The sequence below is a fragment of the Nicotiana tabacum genome, chromosome 1 (genome assembly GCF_000715075.1).
Source record: "Nicotiana tabacum cultivar K326 chromosome 1, ASM71507v2, whole genome shotgun sequence".
Classification (NCBI taxonomy): Eukaryota; Viridiplantae; Streptophyta; class Magnoliopsida; order Solanales; family Solanaceae; genus Nicotiana; species Nicotiana tabacum.
The window spans coordinates 38,904,257-38,921,734 of record NC_134080.1 but is presented as its reverse complement, the minus strand read 5'-3'; positions in this window follow the sequence as shown (position 1 = coordinate 38,921,734).

The following is a 17,478-nucleotide window of genomic DNA, read 5'->3' as shown; positions in this document are numbered from 1 at the left end:
TTTCTTATAACAACACTTTATTATAGCAGCCAAAAAATATCGGAACAATGAAGTTGTTATAGAGAAGTTTGACTGTATTACACCAAATGAGTAATCCGACTTTCGTGTAATAATGCACTTACCATATATATATATTAAATTGATATTAATTTTAGATAATTTGACGGGGTAAAATCTTACCCGTGCCAAATGACATTTCATCAAGGATAATATTGGCCAAAAGTTTTTTTTCTTATCCGATCATCTACTCAAAATTACTTCCTTGTCCAATCGTGATGATCCAAGATTTAGTAATATATTTTTTCTTAGATTTTTTATTCATCAAATTGTCATCCATCGTCAAATCCAACTGAACTAAGCCAAATTCAAACAAAATCTGATAGTATTACTCATTATACTAATGGTGATAAATTTGCTAAATCGTCAGCTTAACCTATTATCATTTAATTAAAGGTTTCTTATTAGTATAGGTGTCAACTATGTTCAGAATATTCTCATTATTCAGTAAGCTGTTTATATTTTAATTAATTTATAAAATGTTTGTAATTTATTGGAAGCAAGTTATTGCCGTCTTTTAGTTATAATAATTTTGCAGCCGACTTTTACCTAATCTACGTAGACTTTTGTTATTAATTTATTACTAATAAATTGCTTGTATTTTTCTTCGCTCGTTAGCTAAGTATATATAACTAGGGAGTAGGGACTAGTATATGTATAATTGATGATAGACTATAATTATGTATTTTAGTCGATTATTACACTCTAATTTACTGCACTTTAGTTGAGTTTGTGCTTTAATCGCTAGTGTTTTGCACTAATTGTGTGTTTTATGCCTTGTATGTGTAATTCCGAGCTATATAGATGTTATGTAATAAATTTAAGTGGTTTGGAGCTTTGAAGTCTGAATAATAGCTCAAGGAATTAAGCCAGGATCGCGTTCGGGGATCAACGGATGATAAAATAACAAAACGAAAACTCGAAGAGGGTCAAAAACCGCGACCGCGGCAGAGGGCAGTCGCGGACAACTGAAGAATCTGAGAGGGTGTTTGGCCGCGGTTGCGGCGCGACCGCGGTGGAACCGCGGCAGGATGCGTATATTTCAGGGACCAAAGTGCAAAACACGGGATTTTAAGCCCTAAACCCTATATTAAACCAAGGAAGCCGGCCAAGAATTGAAAATGGACATATTTTTGACATAGATTTGACCTAAGGAGGCAGAGACACAATAGGAGCAAAGCTTGGGAATTCTTCTACAAGTTTTTTCTTTCCTCTTCCTATTTTTCATTGTTGGTTATGACTTTTAGTATTGTAGTTTTACATACTATTATGAATAGCTAATTTGTTATCTAGAGTTTTGATAGAACCTTTTGTAGGATAAATTCTTGTTATGTTTTTATATAATTGAGCCGTAGTATAATCTCTATTTGTTCAACTACGTTCTTATTGTAGTTAATTGAAGAGCTCTCAATTAGCTGTGTCTATTTAGTATGCATAACTCGGGAGAGAGTGCATATTTAGGTAATTGTTGAACAACACCACTCCCAGAGTATATGAGGGATCAATAACCGAGGGTTTAAAGGCGGGATTAGGGATAACGAAGCCTTGGGTGCGATCTAAAGTGAGCTGTATCAAAAGCTAGCTAGCGTAGCTCGGGAGAGTGCGTCTAGTAAATTGTCGTGATTACTCGGGAGAGATTTACGGTAATAAGAGTGCTCATGATCGGTAGAGAATACTTAGGCGAAATTATAGAAGACATAGCGGGAAGGATTCCGACAAATGGGGAAATCATAACTCTAGACCTCCTTAATCTTGTCTCTAACTCTTAGTATCTTTAGTTGTTAATTTATTATTTTAATTTGTTAATCAATTAGTTAAACACAAGAATCTAAATATCTATAAGTTAGGAATTGTTCAAGCTTGTCTTCTTGGTGATAGTGAACAGCTGTAGCTAAGCCTTAGTTCTCTGTGGGATTCGACTCCGGACTTGTAAACCGGATTATATTTGCAACGACTGCATTATCCTTTTTATAAGGCATAGTTGGGCGTGATCAATAACTACAAAATGATTACTAATAATAATAAGATACTTAGGTCTCCGAATCAATGCAATCTTAATTTACAAAGGTTCAACCCCACTTTTAGTTACAACAACAAATTCACTCACACTTAATTAGTTATACCTTCAATGGCAAATAATACGTTCAACTCATAAATTTCTCATTTATTCGTCATAAGCCACTCGCGTCTGAATATAAAGTTTTATTCTTTTCTTCTTTCCCAATTAATTTTTGTTTCTTTAGATATTCAAATATCCTCGTGGGTTAAACACATATAAAGCTTACTATATCACTTTTAAGAATTAAGCAAAAAATAAAAAAATAAAAAAAATATTACTTTTAAGGTAATTAACTTGCTTTAGCTTCAAGATAAGTTAATTATTCTCAAAGCAAGAGTTCAAATGTTATTATATTTTTAGTTTAAAATAATAGCTAGAGTTAAAAGACACATCATCTCAAGAGAAGAAAAAAACTCTTGAAAAGTGTAAACGAAAATTTTCGGCACCATATTTACACCTATATAATCTTAGATCACGCAAATCAAGAACTCCTTCATGGTAAACATGTGAACGTAATACATGAAATTATTCAGAAAATCTAAATCAATTGTGTGAACTATTTTATCTAAAATTAAGCTATTAATTACTTATAAGGCATGTCATTTAATATTCTCATCATTGTTATTCTTTCTGATATTATGAAATTTAGCTTATGTAAGCTTTTTTTAATTAGAATCTTGAATATGATTTTCCTGAATCGAGAATCTATCGGAAAAAAAATTTACCTTCACAAGGTAAGGTAAGGTTGCATACATACTATTTTCCAGACCTTATTTGTTAAATTACAATGAATTTGTTATTGTAAATTATTAGGGTCTTCTGTCTTCATGACAATAATGTTTTGACTATCTAATTACTCGAAAAATAGCTTCTCATTCATACGAATAAATACTCGACTTGACTCACCTAACGGCCTTAATAAGTCAAGTCGAGTATTTATTCATATGAAAGAGAAGCTTTTCTTCGAGCAATTAGATGGTCAAAACATTATTGTGATTAATATCTCAACAAAAAGTCACCTTTTTTCAGATGGCTATGCAATGATTGTCGTAATAGTTTAAGACCTTTTTGTCTGCTATTGAATGTCTAACTGTTTATATTCTTAATAAGAAACTCAATCTAAAAGACCATTAACGAATGTAAACATGCATGCTCCCGAAAACCTCACCAAAAAAAAAAATAATAATAATAATAATAGAGGAAGAGAATTATAGGGGCGGAAGAGAGTTCACTCGAACCTCCTTCGCTAAAAAATTATATTGTATATAAGGCAAAATTTACTTTATACCTCTATATATTATGTTTTGAATCCCCTTGACATAGCCCAAAAGCATAGATGATCAACAAGTTTTAAAAATTTTGTAAGGTCATTGGTTCAATTCTTACTAGTGACAATTTTTTTTAACATTTTTCTTTTTTGAACCTCTTAGCAAAAATCATGCTTCCGCCACCTGAGAGAAAAGCACAAAATAGTGAAGGCTTTTCGCGTTCATTATTGTGCTGGTGGTAGTTAACAGCATCAAATTAATAGCAACTACAAGACAGCCATTAATAATGAAAGCCTCTCTTTTTACTGTTAGGTAGTCGTTCTAAACAGCCGTTTAGCCGTTTGGTAGCCTCTCTTTTGTAGTGATTCAGCTGCAACCTATTGTCCACCTATTTACTTATCTTTATATTTTAGTTTTATCAGTTAATTACTCTTATGAGAGTCTTGAGAAAGGATACTGATTTGTCTAAACCTAACTTATAGAAATTCCATGAAGATAAATTTCTTTTTTCAGATTAGAAATTGGAAGATTGACAAGAGGGGTTGCTCTGATGGTAAGCAACCTCCATTTCCAATCAAGAGGTTGTGAGTTCAAGTCTTCCCAAGAGCAAGGTGAAAAGTTCTTGGAAGGAAGAATGTCGGGTTTCTGTTTGAAAACAGTCTCTCTCTATTAGTGGTTTGGCACTTTTATATAAGAGGATTAAAAAATACTAGAATATCACGGTTAGGATTTGTATTTATGATTTCGAGTAATATTTGAACCACCCTTATTATTTTACTAGAACATTTTCTTTTTAAAGGGATTTAACATTGTGTAGTAAAAAAATAGTTTTATCATATTTAACGAATAAGATTCAATTGAACAACTTATTTATACCTGGCTCCGCCCAATTTGGTCCTCATTTTAAGAAGTTATCTGTGAAATAATACCAACTTACATGGTCAAAATATGTAAACAATATTGAAAGTCTAAAGGAGAATATAATTTTGAAAAGTGGACTCTTACGGCAGCCTTGTATGCTAAAGACAGTTTACATATTCTCACATTTTGTAAGAACCTTTAGGCAAGGAATTCATTTTGAGATTGTTGTCAAACTCTTATTAAGCTTCCTATTCTCACATTTTAGAGCTGAATTATTTTTCTAATATGAAAATTTTCAATCCCCTTTCAGGTTCAAGATATGTACTCTCCAAGAGCGAAGACTCAATCACAACTAACAGTAATTACTTGTACAAGTTTTATTGAATAATTCACTTTAACTATTTGGTTCTTCAATTGTCCAACTAACAGTGAACACACGTTAATTTTTAACAAGCATTTTCCTACCCAATGATTGAAAAGAAGAATGGTCATATACAGTTGCATTTATAGTTTTTCATTTGTGAATTAACAGAATTCATTTTCCACATATTCTTCTTCCAGTGATAAGTGAAAAATATAGTGTTATCGTATATAATTCTTTGTTGAATCCCTCATCAACACAATCTAGTTAGGACCCCTTATTTCATAGCAACCGAAAAGCTTCGTAAAGTACTATATAGTTGTTTCTTTATTTATTCATTTTTCATAATGATGGATAGTGCTTTTACCTTAGATTGACTCTATTACTCTAACCAAAATTCTTTACCCAAAATTTTTTTTACTATTATTTTTGTAAGATTTTAGAGTTGAGTATGCTAAAGTTTGATCGGTTTTAATTTACTATGAAGAAAATAAAAGATTTAATTTTAATTTACAAAAATGAGCTTGTTTTGTTTACCCAAAAAAAGAGACCTACTATAATTTGTTTACATGATTTTACAAACAAACACTACTAGAAATCCGGGAAAAAGCGACCAAAAATTAGCGACCAAATTTGGTATGGCAAGAAAAGCGACCAAAGTTGGCCGCCAAACTGCCGAAAATAATAAAAAGAATATTTGAAATATATTAGCGACCAAAGTTGGTATCTATTTGGCCGCAAATTTAGTCAAATTGTTGACTGGACTGGTCAGACTTGCTTGGTCAAATATATACTGAGATTAGCGACCAATATTGGTCGCTAAAGTGGGACCCACATTAAATTTGTTAATAATTTTATTATTATTTTATAAAACTTATAAAATATAAATATATATAATTTAAAACTTGCAACCAGCGTTGGTCGCTAATTGAAGGATAAGCTGGTAGCGACCAACATTGGTCGCTAACATGGGACCCAGTTATAATATTTTAATAAATATATATTTATTTAAAAAAAATTTAAAATATAAATAAATATAATTCAAAAGCTAGCGACCAACGTTGGTCGCTTAATGAAATAGAGACCAACGTTGGTCGCCAATGTGGGACCCAGTTCTAACGTTTAATAATTTTTATTATTAATTTAAATATTATATAAAATATAAATAAATCTGATTAAAATTTAGTGACCAAATTTGGTCGCTAAATTAAATTCATGTACTGTTAGTGACCAACTTTGGTCGCTAAATTAAATTCATTTACAGTTGGCGACCAAAGTTGGTCTCTATATGGTCAAAATTAGAAATCACTTTTGTATTTACTATGTAAATAATATAAATGTAAGTCGTTAACACTTTTGTAATACAAGGGATGAATAGTACTACGAAGCGGGCGTGTGTGTCTATATATATAATATATATATACTTACGCTATATACTATGCACTAAGTATAAGTGTATTAGGTAATACTGTATCGAATATAGCTTATATATATAATATATGTACTTACGCTATACTATGCACTAAGTATAAGTGTATTAGGTAATACTGTATCGAATATAGCTTATATATATATATATATATATATATATATATATATATATATATATATATATATATATATAATATGTACTTACGCTATACTATGCACTAAGTATAAGTGTATTAGGTAATACTGTATCGAATATAGCTTATATATATATATAATATATGTACTTACGCTATATACTATGCACTAAGTATAAGTGTATTAGGTAATACTATATCGAATACAGCTTATATATATATAATATATGTATTTACGCTATACTATGCACTAAGTATAAGTGTATTAGGTAATACTGTATCGAATACAGCTTATATATATAATATATGTACTTACGCTATACTATGCACTAAGTATAAGTGTATTAGGTAATACTATATCGAATACAGCTTATATATATAATATATGTATTTACGCTATACTATGCACTAAGTATAAGTGTATTAGGTAATACTGTATCGAATACAACTTATATATATAATATATGTACTTACGCTATACTATGCACTAAGTATAAGTGTATTAGGTAATACTATATCGAATACAGCTTATATATATAATATATGTATTTACGCTATACTATGCACTAAGTATAAGTGTATTAGGTAATACTGTATCGAATACAACTTATATATATATAATATATGTACTTACGCTATACTATGCACTAAGTATAAGTGTATTATGTAATACTGTATCGAATACAGCTTATATATATATAATATATATGTACTTACGCTATACTATGCACTAAGTATAAGTGTATTAGGTAATACCGTATCGAATATAGCTTATATATATATAATATACATACTTACGCTATACTATGCACTAAGTATAGACTGTTTGACCAAAATAGCGACCAACGTTGGTCGCCATTTTTGACCGTTTGACCAAAAGGCGACCAAAGTTGGTCGCTTTTGTAGGATATAAATATATATATATATATATATATATATATATATATATATATATATATATATATATATATATATATATATATAAGAGGAAAATAATTATTTTATTTATTTATTTTCAAATATAGCGACCAACGTTGGTCGCTATTTTGGTCAAACAGTCAAAAATAATTTGGCTACCACAATAGCGACCATGTTTGGTCGCTATTTTCTTTAACAGGAGCCAAAACGGGTTTCAGGTCCATTCTTTCAAAATTATTCCCCAAATTAAAATCTTTCTCCTCTAACACTCAAAAACCCTCCCCCCCTCCGACTTCCAGCAGCAGCGACGCCCCCGCCACCGGCGACCCCTGACGGCAGCAGCAAATTCCGGTGACCTCCACTCCCAAGGTTAGTTTCTCTCTCCTTTCTTTTATTTTTCCGAAAAACAGTGATTTTAGGGGTTCAATTCCAATATATTAGGGTTCAAAGTTATATATTATTTGTTCAACTATGTTTAGTTCAAAGTTAATTCCATGTTAGAGTTTCATTTCTCCATGTTAGGGTTCAGTTTCTCCATGTTATATATTATTTGCAATTTTTAGGGTTCAAATAAATTAACTATTTAGGTAGACTAATTTATATATGGGGTTAAATTTCATTTTATGAAGCAACAATAATAGGATATGAATTGGACTTTTAGTTAACGAAAAAAAGATTAGGCTATGAATTAACTAATTTAATTTGTTCTTGATTTATTTAAATAGATGGAACATCGTTCTTGGATGTACAATAGGAATTATCCTAATCGGCGGGGATTGCGGGAGGATTTTGTAGAAGGGGTTGAGGACTTTATTAGACATGCAATGTCACTTTCACCATACATAAAAGAAGGAGTAATTAGGTGCCCTTGTGTTAAGTGCGACTGTATGAAGTTTGGAAAACCGGAGGAAGTTAAGGTTCATCTTTATATGGTAGGGTTTATAGCGAATTACTTTGTGTGGACTAATCATGGAGAGATGGATGGTAGCCATGGGATATTTCATAACATGGTTGTTGGTGAAAGTAGTAGGTCGAGGGAGAATAGAAATAGTGATTCCAGAATTCATGATATGGTTGCGAATGCTTTTGGAATGCACTTTGGGGGTGAGCCCAACGAAAATGTTGAACAAACTCCTAATGATGAAGCAAGACATTTTTATGAACAGTTAGAGGAAGCTAGTCGTCCACTACGTGAAGGACGTCCGCACTCTGAGTTGTCTGTTGTAGTTAGATTACTAAGTATCAAATCTGATTGGAGTATTTCTCAAGCAGCCATGGATTCTTTCATTAACCTTATGCGCGAACTAGTTGACGAGGAAATCGAGTTACCTGGTGATTTCTATAAGGCAAAGAGATTAGTTCCTAAGTTAGGACTTTCGTCAATGAGAATTGATTGTTGTGAAGATGGTTGCATGTTATATTATAAAGATGATGCAAATTTAAGTAGTTGTAAATTTTGCGGAAAGTCTCGTTTCAAGAGGCTTTCCAACGGGAAAATGGTCGCTATCAAGGCGATGCATTATTTACCTCTTATACCTAGGCTAAAGAGGTTATATGCGTCGATGAGTTCTGCTTCTCATATGAGATGACACTTTGAAAATAGAAGACCACCTAGTGTTATGTGCCATCCTTCAGATGGATAAGCTTGGAAGCACTTTGATAGGACATATCCATGTTTTGCTAGTGAACCAAGGAACATTCGGTTAGGTCTGTGTGCGGATGGCTTCACGCCTTTTTCTGTATCTGCAACACCATATTCATGTTGGCCTGTCTTTCTTACACCTTATAATATACCACCCGAGTTGTGCATGACTAGTCCATATGTATTCTTAAATTGTATTATCCCCGGTCCACGTAATCCGAAAAGTTTGATAGATGTATATTTGCAACCTTTGATTGATGAGCTAAAATAATTGTGGTACGATGTTGTTGAAACATATGACATATCAACCAAGCAGAATTTCAATTTGCGTGCTAATTTAATGTGGACAATTAATGATTTCCTGCATATGGAATCTTGTCTGGGTGGATGACTGCTAGGAAGCTAGCTTGTCCTTACTGCATAGAAAATAGTAAAGCATTCACTTTGAAACATGGCCGAAAGCAATCATGGTTTGATTGTCATCGTCAATTCTTGCCTGAGGGTCATGAGTTTAGAAGGATAAAAAATGCTTTCAAAAAGAATAAACTGGAATATGATTATCCACCTCCGATACTTTCAGGTGATGAAATTTGGGAGAGGGTCCAGAACTTCAGTAAAGTTACTGAAGTTCCACCGCATAGATTTTCCGGATATGGTGTTACTCATAATTGGACCAAACAGAGTATATTTTGGGAGTTGCCTTATTGGAAGGATAATCTTCTCCGTCACAACCTTGATGCCATGCATAGTGAGAAGAATTATTTTGACAATTTGTTCAACACAGTGATGGATGTTAAAGGTAAGACAAAGGATAACCCGAAGGCTAGAATGGACTTACAAGAATATTGCAGGCGGCCTGAATTACACTTGCAGACAGCAAACAATGGTAAGTTATTCAAGCCCAAAGCAAGTTACACATTCACTTTGGAGGAAAGACGGCAGATTTGTGATTGGGTAACGAAATTGAAGATGCCTGAGGATTATGCGTCAAATTTTGAGAAAAAAGTTGATATGGAGGTAGGGAAGTTGAGCCATTTGAAAAGTCATGACTGTCATGTTTTCATGGAGACCTTAGTGCGTATTGCGTTTTTTGGTTTGCCTGAAAGAATCTGGAAACCCATCACTGAGATTAGTTTGTTTTTCAAAGACTTGTGTTCTTCCACATTAAGGGAAGAAAACCTACGCCGGATGGATCAGAACATTCGTGTAACTTCGGGTAAGATGGAAAAGATATTTCCATGTGGGTTTTTTGATGTGATGGAACACCTTCCAATCCACCTTGTACACGAGGCACGACTTGGAGGGCCTGTTCAATGCAGATGGATGTATCCCTTTGAGAGGTAATATTATAGTCCATATATAATTTTCTGTTTTATTTGAATGTTCTTGGCTAACCTAAAATTATGTAGAACAATTGGAAAATGCAAACAATTTGTTAAGCAGAGGAATATAATTGAAGGATCTATATGTGAAGCTTATCTTGCAAAGGAAACTGCTCATTTTTGTTCTTATTATTTTGAGAACAACGTGCCATATGCTAGGAATAGGCCCAACAGGCACACGGTCGACCTTACGAATGATCCATTATATCCGCCTATGTCCATATTCAATCAACCAGGCCGATGTTCTAAGGATGGTAGAAAGAGAAATTTGAGTGATATGGAGTTCAAGTCAGCTACACTTCATGTGTTGCTAAATTGTCCCGAAGTAGTACCATTTCTCAAGTAAGTATTGATTTAATAGTTATCAAAATATAAAATTTACTGTGATTACATCTCAATGCAACTACTAAAAATATTTGATGTGTCACAGTCACTTCGTGGGTCAATTTGGCCAAGATGCTGTATATACGGCATTTCATAGGTGGTTCAAACAATTTGTAAGTATATCCTTAAAATATTCTAACACTATGTAGGTAAACAATGTTTGGAAGTTATGCTAACTTATGAATTTTGTTAACAATATGTAGGTAAATGATCCAAATAATGGTGTAAATCAATTTTTGAAAGATATATCTTGGGGACCTGGGGTTAAGGTCACAACATATTCCAAGTACGTTGTGAATGGTTATAAGTTTCATATAGAGGGTTGCTCTAAAAATAAAAAAAGCAACAACAGTGGGGTGTGGGTTCAAGGTGGTGATGAAAACCAAGTTGGAGATATTGATTATTATGGTGTGCTCAAAGAAATAATAGAACTAGAATATTCAGGTAGGCCATTTAAGAAAATTATTCTCTTTAGATGCAAGTGGTTTGACCCAAATCCAACAAGAGGTACGAGAGTACACAATCAATATAACATAATTGAGGTTAATCATACGAGGGAGTATGATCGCTATGATCCTTTCATAATTGCACATAATGTTAGGCAAGTGTATTATGCTCCTTATCTATTTTGGAGAAATAAGTCTGATTGGAGAAAGAATGGTACGTAATTGTTTACTTTATTTTAATTTTCAAAGTATATCTATTTTATTTATTAATTAAAATTTATGAGTTTTCAGGAAAAGAAGTTGGGTCGTCCGATGAACCAAGATGAGCTATTCAGGGAGACTCATATTGTGAAGAAGAAGAAGAAGAAGAAAGAGACAGATCAAGAAAGGTGGGTCGAGGGACGTGCCTCGACTGTACATGTAAGTTTTCACTTTTCATTAAGTATTTTCATTTACTTTTATGTAAATTTTGAAATACTAATTCAATTTACTTTTTCTTATAGGATCGCTTCAGAGTTGAAGGTGAGGAATTCATACGCAGCCAGCCACCTAATGAGTCGGGCGTGCCATTCCAACTTTCGGCCGAGGATGTTGAAAGACTATGGACGCGGGCTGCAGGCGGTCCAAAATGGGGGAAGGTATACGGCCTTCCTACTAAGACATTCCATCGCTATAGGTGTGGAATGCAAGGAATAGGGACTTCCTCGCAAGCCGAGCAACTTGATGGGGAGAGCATCTCTGCTATGCGGGAGACTGTGACAAAGCTCACATCCGAGCTAGAAGCGTCCAAGGAAAGAGAAAAGTTTAGAGATGCTCAGTATATTGGCGTGGTCGCTCAGTGCCAGAGCATGCAAGAGCAGATCAAAAATCTCCTAGCTGGATCTTTTTCGATTCCCCGATCTAGGCCATCATCGCCAGAGGCTGCCCGTCCCCGTGCTCGTTCGTCCCGTCCTCAAAGTGGTCGTTCCTCCCGTCCTCGCGGTGATCATTCTTCCCGTCATCGACAAGTAGACCCTTCTCAATACCGTGATGATGATGAAACTTCATCAGACGGTGATGATAATGATGTACCAAACAATGAATGAATTTTAGACAATTTGAACTAGACAAATACAATTTGTTTTCCATTGGGTTGTAATAAGATTTAACTTAGTTTGGTAGTTCTATTGAAATTTACACTTTCTTGGTTTTAATGTAGCTTTTAATGTTGTTTTTGTGTTGTTGTTGTTGTTGTTGTTGTTGTTGTTGTTGTTGGGTTGTTATTTGGTATTATTATTGGAATTGTTGTTTGAATTGTTGTTGTTGTTGCTTGTTAGGGTTTTGGTATGACTGGCAGGTGGTGTAGCTGCCAAAACAGGCAGTTTCTGCCAAAATAATACACAGAAAAGCGACCAAAGTTGGTCTCTATTTGGTCGCTTTTCATGTTAAAAAAATTAATTATCTGGAGAATAGCGACCAACGTTGGTCGCTATATACCCAGATTTCTACAAAAAGCGACCAAACTTGGTCGCTATTTCATTAAAAAAATAAAATTTCTGGTGATATAGTGACCAAAGTTGGCCGCTAATAGTTAAAAAATAAATTAAATTCATGTATTTAGGGACCAAAGTTGGTCGCTAGTTTAATAAAATAAATAAATAATTGAATAAAAAAGCGACCAACATTGGTCTCTAGTTTCCAGATTTTAAAATATAATATTTGGATTAGAGACCAAAGTTGGTCGCTTTTTAATGATTAATAATAAATAAATAAATAACGTATTTTATATTTAGAGACCAACTTTGGTAGCCAAATTTATATTATTAAATTAATAAAGCGACCAAAGTTGGTCTCTATAGTCAATTTCCGGAAAAATTGGTCCATTTAGTTTAGAGACCAAAGTTGGTTGCTAATTAGCGACCAACTTTGGTCCCTAAATAAAAGGGACCATCAATATAGCTACCAGACCCCTGTGGTCGCTCTTTGGTCGCTTTTTAGCCCAATAGCGATCAATTCTGGTCGCTTTTTGCGGTCGTTTTTCCCCGGATTTCTAGCAGTGAAATATGTTAAAGTTGGAAAAAATTTATTTTACAATGAGGAAAGGAATGATCAAGTTTACAGAAAATGAGGTTTTATGTACTATATCAAGTTCACGTTGAAGAAGAAAACATTTGAAAGTGCATGTGCCAAAAGACAAGTGCTGCACGTGAAATTGTAAATATGTCACTTTCATGTGACATAAGAGGGCTGTACTATTCATTGGATTTACAGAAATATACATGTGTATTTCTCGTTAAAAACTACAAAAGCAGGGGCAAAATGAGACCTTAAAAAAAGTACCGCAACTCAGATCCATTACCTGTATAAGGATGCCATGGGATTTAGAGGAAATAATGCTGGGTTTTTAGTCCATACAGCAAAAAGTCAAGTCTCTACAGCAGACGGTGCAATACAACTGAGCAAGGAAAATCAATAATTCTAGAAATATCCCTATGACATGTTGACCCTGAGCTGCATGCTTATCCCCACTTATAATATAGGAATATATATATACCACAAAAATAGCTCTCTAAATAAAAGCAATCCTGTGATACATATATTAGTACGTACTCCTTCCTTCCTAATTTATGTAACCCTAAACCCTTCCTTCAAATGCATCCTTATTTGATCGTATTTTTTCACGTGTCTTTTAAATTATTAATTATTATAATTTATATTATTTTATACTTTGTTTTTAAATTTAAAATTTTATTTTTAAATTTACAGTCAAAATTAAAAAATTTAAATCTCGATAAGTGAAGTGTCGCATAAAGACATAGGGAGTAAGCTTTTACGATTAGTATTAGCATTCATTTACTATTACTATTGACACTCATTTACTCATGAAAATAAAAGAATGAAAAAAATGTTTACTCGTATAAAAAAATTACATAATTTAGTTTGCAGAAGCAAAAGAGGGTGAGACACGGGACCACAGTCCGGCAAGGACCACAGCCAGCACGCGCGCCACAGTTGAACCAATGGACTCCAACCACATTGCAATTAGGGGCCACAAGCGAACGACTTGCCTGACTTTGTGGTCCGCCGCCGGCTCAATAAATAAATGGGACCCAACAGTGGGGCCTGTATTTTTCTAGGGACTTGCTCACTGTAGGGACTATGAACAGTTCGGGTTATATCCATTCGGGTCATTTGGTCCCCTACTGGCCTACAGCTAATCAGCTAGTTTCACCAAGTTAGACCCAATGCAGACTTATTGCAAACTCGAATATAAAACGTTTAATCATTTGGTAGAAAAATTACCTAACTGCTCGTTTGGTTGGTTAGTATAGAGAATTAATCGCGTATAAAGTTTAATATTATTTGTATATTGCTTGATTACTAATTTGCTTTGCCTCGTGTCTAATTTACGTGAATATACGCAAAGCTAGATCCAGGATTTTAACTTTATGTGTTCAATTTTAAAAGTTTTTAAAGACCAGTTTGGTCATAGATTTTGTCAAAATAAATTTGAGTTTTATTTGGCAAATACATGTTTGGCCATAGATTTTGCCTACATTTTAGTAAAATCCCAAATCCCAAAACCAGCTCAATAGCTGGTTTTGGGCTAAAACATCACTATTACATTTTTTAAAAATTGTCCCAAACTTTTGTATTTTATAAAAGAACCCACCATTTATTATTTTGTGATAATGTTGCTTCGTCTTCTCGGTCATCTGATAGTGTATCATGTAGTTCATTATAAAAATGATAATTTTGTACCAAATTTATTTATGTTTAGGACTATGGTTTGCGATAATATAATGAATGTTATTGATAATAGTATTGTTGGGTATTTGTGATAGTTTTTAGAACTTGTGGGTACAAGTCATGTTTCATGTTTTTCCAAAATAAATTTGGGAAATATGTTTTGAAAACTGATGTCCAAATACATTTTCATCTTCAAACCAAACTTCACTCAAATCAGATTTTTCAAAACAAATTTGGGAATCTATGGCCAAACGCTATCTAAGATTTAACGCATTATATTTTTAAGGTTATTGGTTCATATTTATTATTTTTGCAAGTTTAGTAAATTTTTGTAAATAAATTTATACTCTACGCCGAAAGTTATGGATTCAATTAAATTCGTCACTAAAATACTGTATTCGCCCCTGAATATAAGAATACGTGTATTAACTAACGTACAATATATTCATTAAAATTCAACAAACCGTAATCTTTATATTACTCTTATAATGTAAATGACTTCCCTCTGAGTCAAACGACGTGTTGAGGTTTAATACTGTAATGTAGTGGTAATAGTTTATACAACCTTAAGCTATTGTAGGAAGAATACGTTTACTTTTAAGGATGTTATATTTTCTATGAGAATTAACAAGGGGAAGAACAATTTTTATTGTATATTACAAATATTATTTTAGTTATATGATCGTTTTTATATAAGACCGTAAAACAATATATGAGATAACTAGAAAGAACATAAGACATCTTTATAGGATCATTTTTATTTTGTTTTAATTATAATAATTGGTCATAAAAAATTACTTCTTCGACGAGAACATATTGCAAATACTAGATGGAAGCCATCAAGACGAATATTATGCACATTAGATAGAAATAAATAAAATGCAGACTTTTTAGGCAAATGAAGATCGTAAACACGAAAAAGATCTACTTTCATTTAAAAAATTTATTAATCATCTGCCCAAAGAAGTGTTTTCAGAAAACTTTTCACAATTACTATTTAATGTATACTTTTTCTAGAAAGTTTTTTGTTAAAGAGGTTTCGTGTAGCGAACGTCGCCAATGAATGCTATGCCAAAGGGGCTACGTCACCGTCAAGCCAATAACTATCTTCCACGTCGCTATCATATAATTTAATCTTAATAATTTTCCTCCGTTTTGGTTGGTAACATACCGTAATAGGTTTTTTTAATCATATTTTTTTAGTAAATTAATCCACATTCAATTCTTATGCATAATTATCTATGTGACCTCACACTACCAAAAGTTTTTTCGTTGCCCTTAATAATTAAACTCATCTTAATATCGCTCTAAAAATGTGGAGTTATATCTCAGATAAATAAATACTTACATAAAATCGTGTGAATTGAAACAAAAGCTCAAGAGTCGGAGTCGCCCAAAAAACTAAATTATTTTATAGGACTAGGACTAATGTGTGACCAATATAAAATAATTAATTTATGTATAAGTTATATATGGATAAAGCACTAAAAAGACAAAACTATCTTTTATTATTTTTCTCAAAGTATATATATGAAGACCAAGTATCCCAAGGTATAATTATAAATTCATTATTTTTTTAGTTTAAAAAATTAATAGTTTAGATAATACTTTGTATACCTAATTTTAGTGGAATGAACGACGGTTTAATATTTCGAAAAGTTCAAAATAACACCCTTTAAGGCCAAGGGCCTTCGCCAAAAAGAAGAGTTCGACCTTGAACGAACGATGACGGGTTAATATTTTGACAAGTTTAAGTAAAAGTTTTGCTATAACAGGAACTCTTAATATTTAGAATTCAAAATTAAATAATATTTTAATTTATATTAATTAATTGTTTTACATCAATTGTGTAAAATAACTATCAAGATGCAAACCATATTTAAAAGGGTATGCAAATAAAGTACGTACAAATGCTAAGTAATTATATGTGAAAATTATTCTATAGTTTTCGTACTCGTTTATTGAACATCTCTCAATGAATAATACTATAACCAATTCAGATACTTCTTAACTTGTTAATGGACGCACACTGGTTTTTCAACTTTTCATCTCTTGTCGCTCTGAAGGAACTCGAGTTAGGTAGGAAGAAACCAAAGGATAATATGTAGTCATAATGTTGCGGCCAAATACACACGCAAGTATACGTAGTTGTCAAATAATAAAGTGACTAAAGTCAGATGTCGAACCCACAAAGACTTATAATTTAAATTAACTAGATTAAACTATCCTAATTATCTAAATAAGAATTAGATCCAAGAGTACTCCGGTAGAAACCAGCATGCCCGAGGAAGCTCTTGATTGTCTTGACTGAAGTTGGAGGTTCATGAATATCCGCTTGCATTCGTGGCAGCATGTTCTCCATTCCTTACTCAGTGCACTCTCAAGAAGTTTTTTCCTCATTTCTTATGCTTCTTCAACATACCCACGGTCATAGGCAGCAAGGGGAGCTCCCCAACTCTCTCTTCTACCCATTTTTTTTCCAAATACACTCACCCTCCCAAAAATGCGGAGAGAGTATACCTTCGATATACATTCGATATACCATGGGTATACACGGGCAGAACACCCCCTCCCCAACGGATCTCCTTCTTTCTTTCTTCTCAAACCAGAAAATAATGACCTTTTCACCATCAAGACCAGCCTTGAAGCTCCAGTAATTCAGGTTAGACCAAGTACTTACCTCGCTTTGCAACCAATTCAAAATTCCAATAAGTCTTTGCCTCGCGAATTCGTGCCCGAAATTCTCAAATCTAGTCATAAACAATTCAAAATACTCAACATGAATCGTAGGAACTAATTCTATATT